Source organism: Mandrillus leucophaeus, unplaced genomic scaffold (genome assembly GCF_000951045.1).
Source record: "Mandrillus leucophaeus isolate KB7577 unplaced genomic scaffold, Mleu.le_1.0 Scaffold221, whole genome shotgun sequence".
Lineage (NCBI taxonomy): Eukaryota > Metazoa > Chordata > Mammalia > Primates > Cercopithecidae > Mandrillus > Mandrillus leucophaeus.
Window position 1 is genome coordinate 3,303,395 of NW_012102266.1, and position 14,176 is coordinate 3,317,570.

Genomic DNA, 14,176 nt, shown 5'->3' on the forward strand with positions numbered 1-14,176 from the left:
TCTGCTTTCCCACACGATTTTCAGTTTGCGGGAGGGTACGGCTGCCAGTTTTGCTCATCGCATTCCCCATAACCTAGTTCAGCCAAGACCTAGTGGGGGAGGAGAGTAAATATTAAATAAACGAGAGAATGCATGCATGCAGAGGGGTTAAAATGGCTCGGACTCCGCAGCCTCCAAGAGTTGGCTCCCGCACCTGAGGCTCGTTATTAAATGGTTCCTAAACATGCGGGGTCACTTTTCCGTGTTTTGTTTTTTAGTTTGGCCTTGGCTTGTGTGTTACTCTTCATGAGTAAAGGTTCAGGCGCCGCCATCCTCGAGAGCGTAGGCGGGACCCCATCTGAGCGCCCAGCCGACAGTGTTGCAGGCGTGGGGCGGAAGTGCGGGGAGCGGAAGTGCGGGGAGCGGGGCCGGCGCCTGGCGGGTGAGGGCGGAAGTGCCCGGCGCAGGGCGGAAGCAGAGACGTTGGCGGCGTGAGGCTCAGGTGGGTGCCTTTAGCCCCACGCCGAGGGTGGGCGTTCGCAGGTCTCGGGCTCTGAGCCTACGCGCAGGCTGGCGGGGGTTCGCTGTGCCGCATGCTGCCAATTTAGATTGTCGTTAGAGGGAATTTAATTAAACCGGGAGCCATAAATCCATGAACCACCCGAGGGGAGATTATAAACGCGTATGCGTGTGTCTGTGATGGCGCTCTGGGAAGTAAAGAAATGACGGGCGGGAAAAGGAAGCTTTTTTTTTTTTAAGAGAAAGCCGAAAACCTCTCAACTTCATACTCTTCCGGTGATTCACAGATGCCCCGTCCTGGGTTTAATTGAATTCTATGAAGTGGTAGTGTAATCACACTTGGGAGCCCGCTGAGCAGACTGCCTTTTTAAATAAATATTTTTGAGCAGCCATGTTGACCTTTAATTGGGGTGAAAAGGTTGAAAGGTGCAGCAGGGAACATTGTGAGTGCCGGGGCTCTCTGCATCAGCTGTCTGGATCTCCTCTCAGCCTTATTGGGCAAAAGCAACCCTCTGGGTACTGAACAGTGAGAGAATAAATCAGAGACTGTACATTCTCAACAAATATTCACTTCTGACAAATAGCAGCTCATACAGTTTCTTAAGTCCAAGGGTAGAAAAGTCCCCACTAAAATGTCATTGTCAGTTAAGACTTGTGACTGTTTCTAACGCTGTCTTTAACAAGGAGTGTTTTGCTTGGGTGATCTTTATTCTTGTTTATTAATAAATAGTGTGTATGTGGTACTTTACATTTTAGTGCCCTTAAAAAAAAATCCATATTATGGCCTTAGCTTGACCCCAAGTTTCTCAATTCCTCAAGGACAGGGATGGTGTCTAAGATCTGTTATATCCCAATACTTTCTAGCGCATTTCCCAGCATTAGTATACATTGCCTTGTTTAAGCAGCCACTAGAGCTGTGCCTTGGTGAGCAACGCTGAACAAGCTGAGGTGCCTATTAGAGGCCACAGTCTTCTCATTTGGTCATATTCTGAGGACTAGCTTATAAAAATGCATGTGAAGCGCTCTACCAATATTTGGAGCTGTACACATTGAGGTACATTATAGGTAAATAGCAGAAAGATTTAAAACACTGGGAAAAAAGATACACCCTGGAAATACTGGATAATTATGATAATACTGGGGCAAAGCAGAACTAATCATGGTTCTATGTGAAATATTGTAGCCCAAAAACCTGGGTCCTGCTCTACTGAGGAATTGCCTGGAACCAGAAAGGCCCTGTTGTGAAAATTAAGATTGGTGGGGCTGGTGCTTTAAACAGGCAGGATCCTCAGATTGTCTTTCTTCCCTGCTGCTGTGGCAGCAATAGCCACATGCCAAGGAAGGATCAATATTTTTTTGTCTCCTTCATCAGAGGAATATGTGACTGTGTGGTTCTATTTAGATGGACTGTTGGCAGGTAAGTAATAGAAACGAGGATTTTTCCAACTTCGGAATTGATTGGACTGTGTTTCTATTTTGTTCCAGATGCCTGGCTCTAAAGTACCCAGAGGCACTGTGAGAAATCCCTTTAAAATAGGTTATTTTTTATTATTAAAGTTTTTTATTTCATCACTTGTATATACTCTAGCTGGCTGATGTATTCAGTTACTCTAATGCTAGGGTTTCGGGTTTCCCACATAGCAGGACCTTGAGGTGATCTGGTACAAGTAGTGAGGTGATTTTATGTTCCTTATTTAAATCTAATTTTTGCTACTGCTTTATTCAAGGAGTATACATCAGAGGAAGCCAAAAGCCAGCTGGAATAGTTCCTGAATACAGTTTTAATCTTGTTTGCAATTATTTCAAAGGGGAAAAATCATCTGGATCAGGTATGTGTAACTACACAGCCGGGACTAGGTGAGCTTCCTCTATCCTTCCCCTAGTATTGCATAACAAATTCTAGGGACAAAATCATTTGGGGAAGAAAATTCAAGTGAAAAGTTTTGGCTAAGTTTAGCATAGATATGATTCCACATCCCTAACTTCCCATCCCAGTACAGCCACGGAGAACAGGAAACATGAAAATGTTACTCTCTTTTTATTCCAATCCTTACCAAAGTTAAAGTTTCTAGAGATGGAGGCAAACTGAAAGTACCTACCTACTATTTTTAGAAAGTATCCATCTCCAAGGATATCAGACCATTTCCCCAGTAATATCCAGTAACAGCCTTTTTACTGTTATAGCCTTCATCACTGTGGTTTTGTGTTGTTTGTGAGTCTTTCTCCTGCTCAAGGTGTGAGTTCCTTAAGGGCAGGGACAATATCTTAATCACTTTTATATTTCCAATACATGGCACAGCACCTGGCACATTGCAAATGCTCAGTACAAGCTGTAGAAATGAAAATATAGTGTCCCTGAAGGGAGGTTGGATCTATAAAAAGTATAAAACACTGGGAATGTAACAAGATAGAGAAAAGAATATAAAGCAGTAACCTCCTTTCAGATTGTTACTAGAGATGGAAGTAATGCTTTAATAAACAGCTTGGAGCAGGGAAGAGTGTATTTGGGAATCCATTAGATGCTCCTCAAACTGTCTTCCAAGGAGATCTGACCTGGTCAGTTGTGGGTCCTTTGTTGTTTAGAATATGCAAGCTGAAAGCTTCCGCCAATCCTATCTCCACACTCTCTCCAGGTCTGCCATGCAGTGCCTCACCCAAACACCTGTTTGGCAAATATTTGAAGGGTATCTGCTTGAAAGTGTGCCAAATTATTAGCTTACGTAGGGCACCAGTATCTTGGTTTGGTCTTGCCTTAAGCATAGAGGACCTCTGTAGAGTCACTATCCTAAGTCTGGTCACTATTTTAAGTCTAGGTTGCCCAAATAATATTGAAGGAAATCCATGCTTGTCTTGTCTACTTTACTAACAACATTTCAGAGCAGTTCAAAGTTGACAGCTTTTTGTGTTGTAATAGGACAGTGGTGGTATATGCTGATGCCTTCTGTTGCCAATGGGATTGCAGCAGAAATCACATTGTTACAACTGGAAACAAATGAATTTACTCTCGTTGTTCCAGTGCTTTTTCATGTTAATCATGAAATAATGGGGAAATGATTTTTAGTCAGGAGGGAAGGACATGACGTTGAATTATTTGATTTTTTTAAAACTCTTTGTTTCTTAAAACACATAGTCCTTCCATCCAGTGAAGAAAAATGATACTATTATTTAAAGAAAACTCAGTAAATTCAGCCATTTTTCCAGGTTCAAAAATGAAATGAATGTGAATCTTTTTCGATTTAGAGAACAGAGCCTAATTCTTACGGTAAAAGAATTCTGTCTGAAACTGAGACTTTCCTCATTCTCTCCATCCTTAAATTAAGCCTTATACAAAATGAAGTATCTGTTAATTGGTATACCCTGAGGATTAATATGAAAAGTGTTTTGAGATTTTTTTGGAAGAAAGACGGTTGAACTTGGAGATCCCTTCTAGTTCTGAAATTCTGTGTTGATCTCATTATATATAAAAATATGCCATTGTTCCAGGAGAAAATATAGAGAAATGAACTAAAAAATGTAGTATTTTTTAAGCATTAGTTTGCTTATACATAAAGCAAGAGGAATCTCCAAAGTCACTTCCAGTTCCAAAACATTAAAAAATTCTATCAATGATACCTATTAAAAAACAGAATAGACTCAAAAGATTGTAGAATCCCGCATAACTGAGGGATGCCACAGCCTAACATCAAGCAAGAGTGGATGGCTCCCAACATTCAGATTGAACACTATTTCTACAGGCCTGGGTCTTAAGTGTTATCACAAGTCCAGGGAAATGCTGGATTTAGCAATTCAATGTCCAAAGTCACTTGCTACAAAATGGCTAGCAATGAATGAAACATCTTTTAGGTTTTGTGGGGGCACAAAGATAACTTCACCTCTTTGACAAGATAAATTGAAAGTGGTTGGAATTTTAGGGACAAAGAGAAGACATTGCCTAGGTGAATGGTTTTTGAATTGCAAACAGTTGTTTTTGGAAATGGGATTATGTGCTTTTTAAATAGCAGGGAAACTTGCATTACTAGCTGGGTACAGTAAGACTAAGATGTTTAATGGAATTGTGTTCTTTCTAGGTCAGTACTAAGTATAAGAGATATCTTCAAAGGGAATGGGTCATGTTGGTTAAGAAGGATAATGTGGAAAGGAGTCTGCATAATTCCTTATATACTTTGTTCCCATCCCTTGAACTAGAATGATTTTGCCCTCATCTTAATGCTATCTTTATGGAATGAAGGAATTTTGAAATTGGTTTTTAAACTCTATTAAGTCCTCATGTATGATATAACCCAACCACATTATTCAGGTTTTCTTGGCTTTCAGGAACAGCTTTGCAGCCATTATGTCATAATTGAACCGAACGTTGTTGCACATTCTGAATTTGGAATATGCTGCTCTGGCTCCAGGCCAGTTGCTGAGTCAGTATCTTTGGAGTTGAGGATGGAGGGGAGGGGTGTAGTGTGTACAAACCCATTGTGTTAACAGGAATTAGTCCAGAATTCTCTTTGGACTCTTGGGAACTAGAGGGGGTATATGGTGAGTGTACATTACTGTTCTTGATTAGCATCATTATTTTATTTTCTTAGCTGAGTGTTTGGAAACTCTTCCCTGACATTGTCATGTGCACCAACCCCATTACTGAGTAGACTCCTCTGAAACAATGATCTGGAAAGTGTGACTGCTAAGATCTAAAGATTCTAAAACAAAATCTTGCTTATACTGAAGACTCCTCTTCCCTTCCACTTTACATTTGTCAGCTTGCCACCGCTGAGGCAAAGATAGCAGTGCTTCTGGATGGGAAAGAGAATGCCAAGATGAAGAGGATCTTTCATTTAAAATCATCTTTAAAATGTGTTTAATGGAAAGAGAAATTCATTATTTTCTCTTTGTAGGGGGAGTTCCATCTTGGATACTTAGTTGCAAGATGAGTGCCCTAGTGTCACCTTCCCCATTTTCCAACTTGGTTCCTTCTGACACCAGCACTTACCAGTTATGATTGAGGAGTGAGAAAAGAGAGTCTGCAATGAACAAGTACCTTTAAACTTCTGCCTGGACCTGTAAGTGAATTTGAGTCCTCTTTAAGGGTCTATTTTAGGCTCTTACAGGTAAAAACTACTTTGGATTTTTTTATTCCAGGCCTTATTTAGTCATAGCCTATTCCCATGGCATTTGTTTAGCATGGAATTTCCCCTTCTCTGATCAGGAGAATGCTTGAGGCCCAAAGCCCCAGGCACAGTTCCTTTGGGTTTCTAAAATGAGAGAATGGGACAAGTGGTAGCATTTCCATTTAATTGTGGATGAAACTGAGGCTTTAGGAGATGAGGATTTACCTCTCTCTTTGGGGTTTATGTTTATGAAATCCTCACCTAAAAATGAACACAGGGAATTCAAACATGCTGAATTTCAACAGAAACTCTATATGAAGAATAACTTCAAAGCTCAAAATGAAGAATGATACCATTTATGCTTAATTCCCCTGACTGATTAGTTAGTAGGAGCTGTGTTGGTTTAAATTTATTTTGACCTCTCTAGACAATTTACTCAGAACCACTTGGAACAAGTTTTGTCTTTAAAGATTGTGAATAAAATCCACCTTTACAATTACCTAGGCAGCTTCTTTTTTGATGTACATGAATTGAGGATATCCTTGGTAAAACAATAATAGTACTGAATTTTTCCCTGTTTGAGAAATAAAAACAAATATTGGGGAAAAGCAACTGGAAGGGAACTGGCCTTTGCTTAAAACCTATCAAGGGGAAACCTTGATTTCTCAAAATCTAAATTTCAGTACCTTCATAATTTTGTGAAGGCTGAGTAAGTTTAAGCCAATACCTGGTGCCAAGGTGTTTGCTAGTCAGTCTTACCTAGATTAGTGGCATCCTTAGGTGCAGATAAATATGTTGACTCTTTAAACAGTCTTATCTTAGAAATTCCTGTTTAAATAGTATTTGTGAGAAAACTTTCAGTTATTTCTATTTGAAATTTTTTTCAGTTTTGCAATTCCCTATTTCTGAGACTGCTGTTAATAGAGATTTAAATCTTTCATTTGAGGCCAGTAAAAGCACATTTCAGTCAATAGAATCATTATTATTAATAGTGATCTCTTAGTATTATTTAGTAATCAGTACTTAAGCTTTACTTTTCTATTCTGCTTTATAACTTACACGGAGATTTTTACCTTGATCATCTCTTTTTAAGATACCCAGTCAACATTTGCCTTCACTCTTCCCACCCTCCCCACTCCATCCTCTCCAGAAAGATCTCCTTTTAGTTAAGATGTTAAATTGGGTAAGAACCACTTAAGGTATTTCATTTTACGGGTAGCATTGGTTGAAAGATTTCATTCCTTTGAAGCAATCATTAGATGCATCTCTTCTGATTTGTGGTAGATTGTTTCACTGTCCCTGTTCTAGTCAAGCCCTCATCAGTCTCCTTGACAATGGACAATTCTTTCATTCTGTAAACGCTTTCTCATTGACTTCTGTAATGACACACTTTTCAGGTTTTCCTCCTACCTCACCAGCTGTTCTGTCTGCCTCCTTTGCTGGTTCCTCTCGATCCAACCTCTAAATGTTGAATTGCTTCAGAGATCTATCCTCGGCCCTCTTTTTTTTTCTGTACAATTTTAGATGATTTCACCTAGTTTCGTAGCTGTAAATATAATCCTTAAACTGATGGAGACTCAAGTCTTTATCTTTAGACCTGGACTTTTTTCCTGAGTATCAAACCTGTGTATGTCATTCTCTATGTGAGTTCTAACATGTCCCTAACCAAGCTCTTGGTCTGACATATTCTTCAATCTGTTCTTGCCTCAGTTTTTCTTATTTTGGTAACAGGCCCTGCCACCCACTTAGAGGCTCAGGACCAAAACTGAGATTGTCCTTAATGCCCTCTTTTCTTTAATTCCTCATGTCCAATTCATTGGCAAGTCCTGTTGACTCTGTTTCTGCCCTAGTCCATACCATCCCGTCTCATCCAAACTATTGCAGTAGCCTTCTACCTGCATCCCTGCTCCACTCTTACCCTGCAACAATCTGTTCTTCACACAGCAGCTAAAGTTACCTTTTAAAAATGTATATGAGATCATGTCACTTCCCTCCTGTAAATCTAATTGTACTTAGAATAAAATCTCAATTCTTTAACATAACCCGCAAGGCCTACATGATCTGACCCCTGCTTACTGTGGGTTAACCTCATCTCCTGATTGTATCGCCTTTTCCTTGTTGTACTCTGCTAAAGCCGTATGATCTTTTCTGTTTCTTTCAATAAATCATTTGTCCTCACTTACAGGCTTTTGCATATACTCCTTCCTCTCCAGCGCAAACAACACCTGCTCAGAGAATACCTTAATTAAAGAACCTGCCTCAGTCAGCATCACATCACTCTGCTATTATCTCTCCCCTGTACATATCACCATCTCAAGTGGCCTGACATTAAAGAGTCTCTTCACTAGCACACGGACCCCATGACGGCAACGTACCTTACTTTCTTGTTCATCACCATACCCCAGCATCTATAATAGTATCTGATACATGAAAAATATTGGATAATTTTTGAATAAATAAATGCATCCCACACCTAGATTTTCATAACTGACTTCTCTTTCCCACCTCCATTCTCCTTTTCTTGACAGTCTTTTCTGCCTGCTGCTGCCAGATTAATCTTTCAAAACACTGATTTTATCACATCACTCATTCAGAACCCTTCAGTGGTTCCCAAGACATACACAACACAGCACACATACCACCATTAAAATCCTCCACAGGCTCATCCTAGTCCACCTTCAAAGCTTATTTTCCACTATTATTCAGCAGAAGTCTCTTTACCCTGTTCAAGGTTTCCCCCATCAAATAGCCATGGCATTCCTACGTCCATTACCTTTGTGTCTAATCCTGAATTTGGAAAGCTTTCTCTTTTTTCTACATATCCAAATCCTAAATGAAATGATTTAAGATACTTCTCTTGTGAAACCACCTCCAATTTTAGCCTATAATACTCTTCTTTCCCAGTCTCTTACAACATTTGAATTATATGGCCCTGTTATAGTATTTCCTGTATTTCTAATTTACCTGCACATACACATGTCTTAACTTCTGACCAGATTTTTCATGGGTTGGGATCAACTCTTATTCATTTTTAACCCATTTTCCATCCCCACTGTGGAACTAATGAGTGAATGATATCATTGGTTCACTAATCACTGTGAAACCTGACATAAAACTTACTGTTTTAGTTAAGAATTCAACACCTTTCTCCTGAATCTGTACGACTGAAATACATCTTGTTAGTCTTGTTACTTGTATCAAACATGTGGAGTTGATTACCCCATCTGAGAGCTTTATTTAGAGGTGAAAAAATGAGCTAAACACCAGGCAGGATAAAAAAAAAAATTAATGGCTTAATGTTACTGAGAACTAGAAGGGTGAAGGGGATGCGCATCTACTAAGTGAAGAATATGTAAATGCTGTATGCCTTCAGTGAAATTGCAATCTTAGGCAAGGCCCACACTTCAAATAGCTAAAGAATGTTTTCACTGAGCACTGTGTTGAATACATATTAATGTAGCACCCATTGAGTCCAAACAGTGGAATAGCGACATCTAGATACTTAGAAATTGTCATGGTCATAATTTGAAGGGAAATAAAGAGTTTTTGTCCCAGGCACTCATGTGACCAATCCTTTCTGGATACAGATTCTCTGCTGGCTTATCTCATCCCCTGTGTGGTAAACCTGTTGACACTGAAATCTGGAAGTAGAAGCTGCATAGAGGGAGTGGTATGAGGAGCTGCGTCTCAGTCCCCAGGGCTGGGCCATAATGTAGGCCTATTCATAGTTTAATGTGTTGTGTGGAAGCAAATCTGCAGTCCAAACTGTGTAGTCAGAATGCAGCTGAGCGTGACACCACGTACAGTCGGGTCCACAGGAGGGTGGTTAGCTCAGTATCTCTGTTGCAATATTTTGTTTGAGTTGGCTGTGCCTCCTTAATACTTCCCCCTGGCCAGGTGCCCTGGCTGCTAAGGCTGAGACACTAGAAAAGCACCTCTGATCTCATGTATGCCAGTGAGTTAGAGCCGCACTCCAGATTGGGCCTTCTACTCCCCACTCCCTGTTTCTGTTCCAAAGCCTCATTTTCCCTCTGTGTAGCCCCTTGGAATTGACACATCAAAGTATTTACTCAATTTTCAGTTTTGGTTTTGTCCCTATGTGGTGCCTCTTCTTGTCACTCTTGGCTCCACAAGAGTCATTTTCTCTCTTGCCCTTGCACCCAAGATCCCAGGCTAGGTTCCCACTTGTTTGGGAGAGTGGGAGGTTTGGACACAGATGACTGACCAAAAGCACACAGGCACACTGGGGAGGCATCAGTTGTCCTTGTTTCGCTGGACTGGTAGAGCCCAGTGACCCAGATGTGTCCCCTAAGAGCAACCTCACCTCATTACATAAACTTCCAGTAATCTAAAATAATGTTTTTGTTCCCAGAAGAGGTGTGTGTTTGTCTGTACATGTTTCTAGTCATTTGGATAAAAATAGGAATGTTACACTTAGATGGTAATAAATGTGAAATAGAGCACTTAACTTCTCACATGGCACAAATGACTGAACAGAAGCCCTGAGTCTTCTTTAGGGAACATAGGTTCAGTGAGAGCTACAGTAATAGTGTTTAGTTAATGTCAGCTCAGCATTAAATTTACATTATACTCTTGTGAAGAAGCTCCAACATTATCTGTTGAATAACCAAGGCGGTACCTGGGCTGATGCAGACTTTTTGATTTTGCCCATGAACTAACACTGCAGCTTGCTGATGAGGGATCACATGAGCTTGAAAATTTGGCGTGCCAAAGGATTCTTTGTATGAATAAAAATTCTGGTCAGTGAAGGTCAGTTTCTCTCCTCAAGCAAGAATAATGTTGTTTCCCTTCTAATCAGATACACACAGTCTTTGAAGAATCCAGGAGCTCCATGCAAGCGATGTGCAGCCATAGCCTGGGTAGCTCCTCATGCACGAAACGAATAATCTTTAATAAAGACTCAAACGACCCTGGCTTCTTTTTGTACTATAATCAGTTGCCTTAATGGTGTGCCCTTCAGTGCCTTGCAGGGAAAATACTATAAAGTTATTTTTCTTATCTTGCTTCAAGGAGGGCTGAATTGGTCCAGTCAGTCCTCCTCCTATGTTGTATTTGACTCTGCCATAAAGACCACTGAAATCAACCTCAGTTTTATTGAAAGGCCAGCATTCCCTTTCTCTTTCAGGGTGATCCGTGCCTCTGAGGGGCACTGGACTTGAAACAGCAGGAGTCACCATCTTTATTGTTAGGCTGTGGAATTTGTTTTAAGCACATTCTAAATCCAGTCTTATGTCTTTTGCCTTTTTTTTTAGTCTGTGACAAAGGTGACCCAATTGTGCTTCTTTGATATTGTGAACACAGCTCTTTTTGCTCATATCATAGAGGCATATAACAAAATACGAAGGATAAAATCGTGTCTCTGTGTGTAGTAAGGACACATATTTCATGACTAAATTCAATGACATAATCAAAAAAGTGTTGTCCTCTGACGGTCATGAGCTAACAGGCAGAGACCACGTTTCAGGATATTTTTTATAGTGCTGAGATACTGTTCAAAAATAATAGAACTAATGAAAATGTCACATTGACAGAGTAGCCCATATTAAGATTTTACTTCAAGAAGGCATGATTTGGTGAATGTGACATTGACAGCAATGGTGTTAGGGTTTACAGAGTTAGTAAAATATTCTAAGAATATTATAGAGTTCCCATTGAAGTATATCATTTTTCATTTTATTTTTTCTTTTCTAGGATTAAGTAAATGCCAGAAATTAAGGAATTTTAGCGTACTATCTGCCTAGAAGAGGTATAGTGAGCTTTTTCTTTCTGTCAGACTCTAATTTTATAATACAGTACTTCTAAAGATGTAAGTTAATTTAACAATACGATAAAATGCATATACCTTAAGAGTATTTGAAGAATATGCAGGTAGTAAAATTTCAAAATATGGATGCATTTCTCAGTAAAAAGATGTGCCATGTTTAAACAATTTAAAATGTGTAAAAAAGTAGAAATGGAGAGTAACAGTGGAAAAAAGAACTAGTTACAGACAGAATGGTTGTAGCATCACTGAAAACTTTACTTAGCTCTGTAGATTGGTTGAACAAATACTCCAGCAAATCTGGAATGAATAGCAACCCTGCTTACTATGACAGGTTTTATTTGTCTTGGGTGCAACCAAGACCACATGCTGTGTTTTGTCATGTTGGAAAAACTGAAGCAGATTTCCGTTGTGAATTTGAAGTTTTTAAAGAAGCCTTAATACCTCAGTCTCAACTCAGCCAGGTAAAAGCAATGTTTTCCTTTTCTTTTCAGCTAGACATCAATAAATCTTAAATCCCTTCACCAAAAGCATGTAGCTGCAGTTTACTGCCCTGGTCGTAGTCAGGTCACCACCACAGATGGCCTAATCCTTCTCATTTCCAGGGACCTTTAATAAAACTATTTTTTCTTAAATAAAGTTAATTCTTCTGCCTTTAATAAAGCTAATTTTTAATTTTCTTTCTTCTAGAAGGGCGTGCCACCGTTAGCATAGAGACTTTCCAAATCCCATGATGTATAAGTTTCTACCTAGAGTAAATATAGCTAACAATTCTGTACCTCCTCTCCACTTTTATAGCCTGTGTAGACAAAGCTGTGTTTAGAAGGTATGTCTCCAACTACATTTACCTATTGGAAAATTGTTCATTCTGCTGAATCTATAGAAATATGTATATACCAGTAATTAACACTTCATTGAGAGTAGCACAGAATGTTATGAAATTGTTTAGATCCACTTTTTACCTTGGAAAAACTGGTAAGCAGATCCTTGCAAAATTCTCATCATATTCCTTTTTTATGCATTTATCAGGATCATTTAGATGGCAGAGAGATCCAAGTAGAAGTGGAAGAGTAAGGGCTGAAGAATAAAGGAATGATCATTGTTTTCATGGATCAGTATCCAGTCTTTTTGTTCTGTGGTCTTTATTCTAGCGTGATATGGGTTGGTGGTTTTCCCTAAAGTTATATCATTCTGTTTGAAATGAGTTTAAGGCTAATCTTACACTGAGGAGCCTGGTCTCCAGTGAAGATTAACATTTAATTAATATAGTCGTGCTCTGTGGAGCAGAGGAGGGCAAGGTTTGAGGTGGTGGTGAAGGGGTTAGAACCAGCAGCAGTACCTCAGCTCAAAATTTTGTGGGTACCCTGAGGAGCACTGATCTTTAGTTATTATATAGAATAGGCCCAAATAGTGACTGCTGTACATACTGAGTATCTAATCAGGGTTAGAGGTAAGATTAAAGAAGGTGAGAAAAGCTCACTTTAATACTTTTAACATCCAAATAAATATTTGAGCACCAATTATGTGCCAGGTTAATTGTAGGTACTTAGAGATACAGGGGTGAACAAGTACCTGTTCTTATAGAACTTGCATTGTAGTGGAGGGGACATAAATAATTTTAGATAGTAAAGGGCAAAAGAAAACTACAGCAAGATGTGAGGGTGGGGAGTGATGGGCTAACATTGGTAAGTTAGTCACTAAGACCTCCAAGGCAATGACATGAGTCCCAGGCCAAATGAGGAGAAGCTACTTCAGAGCCTTTCATGCATAAGTAAAGCAAGTGCAAAACGAGGAAGAAATGATATTGGGTACTCAAGGAACAGAAAGAGAAACTTTACAGTTGCAACTTGCCAAGGCAAGGGAGGGGAAAGTGATAAACGAAGTTGCAGAGATACAGTAAAGCAAAGTTTAAAAATTATGATCTCAGGAATTAGTTCATCCTGGGAATACTGATAAATGACAATGCCAACAGTGCACGTGTGTTTTTAAAGTGAAATTATAATATTTACAGTTTTAAGGACAAAGCTGGAGACAGTAGAATAACTAGGAATAAACAGAATGATTGTAGCATCACAGAGGACTTATGTCTTATGCTGAGCAAAGTAGCAGGATAAGGAAGCTTCAAAGCCTAGTGTTTGGGATGCTGCGATCACCAAGCTGTTCTTACTGGAATACCTCCAGTAGAAACACAAGTACATTTGTGTATAAGGTTTCCAAAAGTTATGATAATCTCCTTTTAAAACACTTCTTAAGGAGTTGAGTAGATTTTTTTTTTCTGACAAGGTAACTCAGCCTGATTCTCTCCTATAGTTCCTGTAAGTATAGCTTTGTGTTTTTTGTTTTTGGTTTTGGTTTTTTGAGATGGAGTTTTGCTCTTGTTGCCCAGGCTGGAGTGCAATGGCACAATCTTGGCTCATCGCAATCTCCGCCACCCAGGTTCAAGTGATTCTCCTGCCTCAGGTCCCGAGTAGCTGGGATTACAGGCTCCCGCCACCATGCCCAGCTAGTTTGTATTTTTAGTAGAAATAGGGTTTCTCCATATTTGTCAGGCTGGTCTCAAACTCCTGACCTCAGGTGATGCCTCGGCCTCCCAAAGTGCTGCGATTACAGGCGTGAGCCACCACGCCCAGCCACCTTTGTGTTTTCTTATGTCTCACAGTGGAGAAGCATAGGTCTCATAAGGGATAGTCTGAACCTTTGCCTGGGGACTTATGCTGCTGACCCATTGTTTCTTTTTCTTTTTCTTTTCTTTTCTTTTTTCTTTTTCTTTCTTTTTTTTTGTTTTTTTTTTTTTTTTTTT

The 14,176-nt window shown here is 39.6% G+C and overlaps 1 protein-coding gene across 1 annotated transcript in view; it reads left to right on the top strand.

The window, feature by feature from the left end:
• The first annotated feature begins 439 nt into the window (after positions 1-439).
• Positions 440-14,176, top strand: part of LOC105540533 (chromosome unknown open reading frame, human C5orf63) — a 21,873-nt gene continuing 8,136 nt past the window's right edge. The window contains exons 1-2 of the mRNA XM_011981201.1: positions 440-481; positions 2,226-2,327. The gene's annotated coding sequence lies outside the window, so the exon portion shown is untranslated. The remainder of the gene's footprint in view (positions 482-2,225; positions 2,328-14,176) is intronic.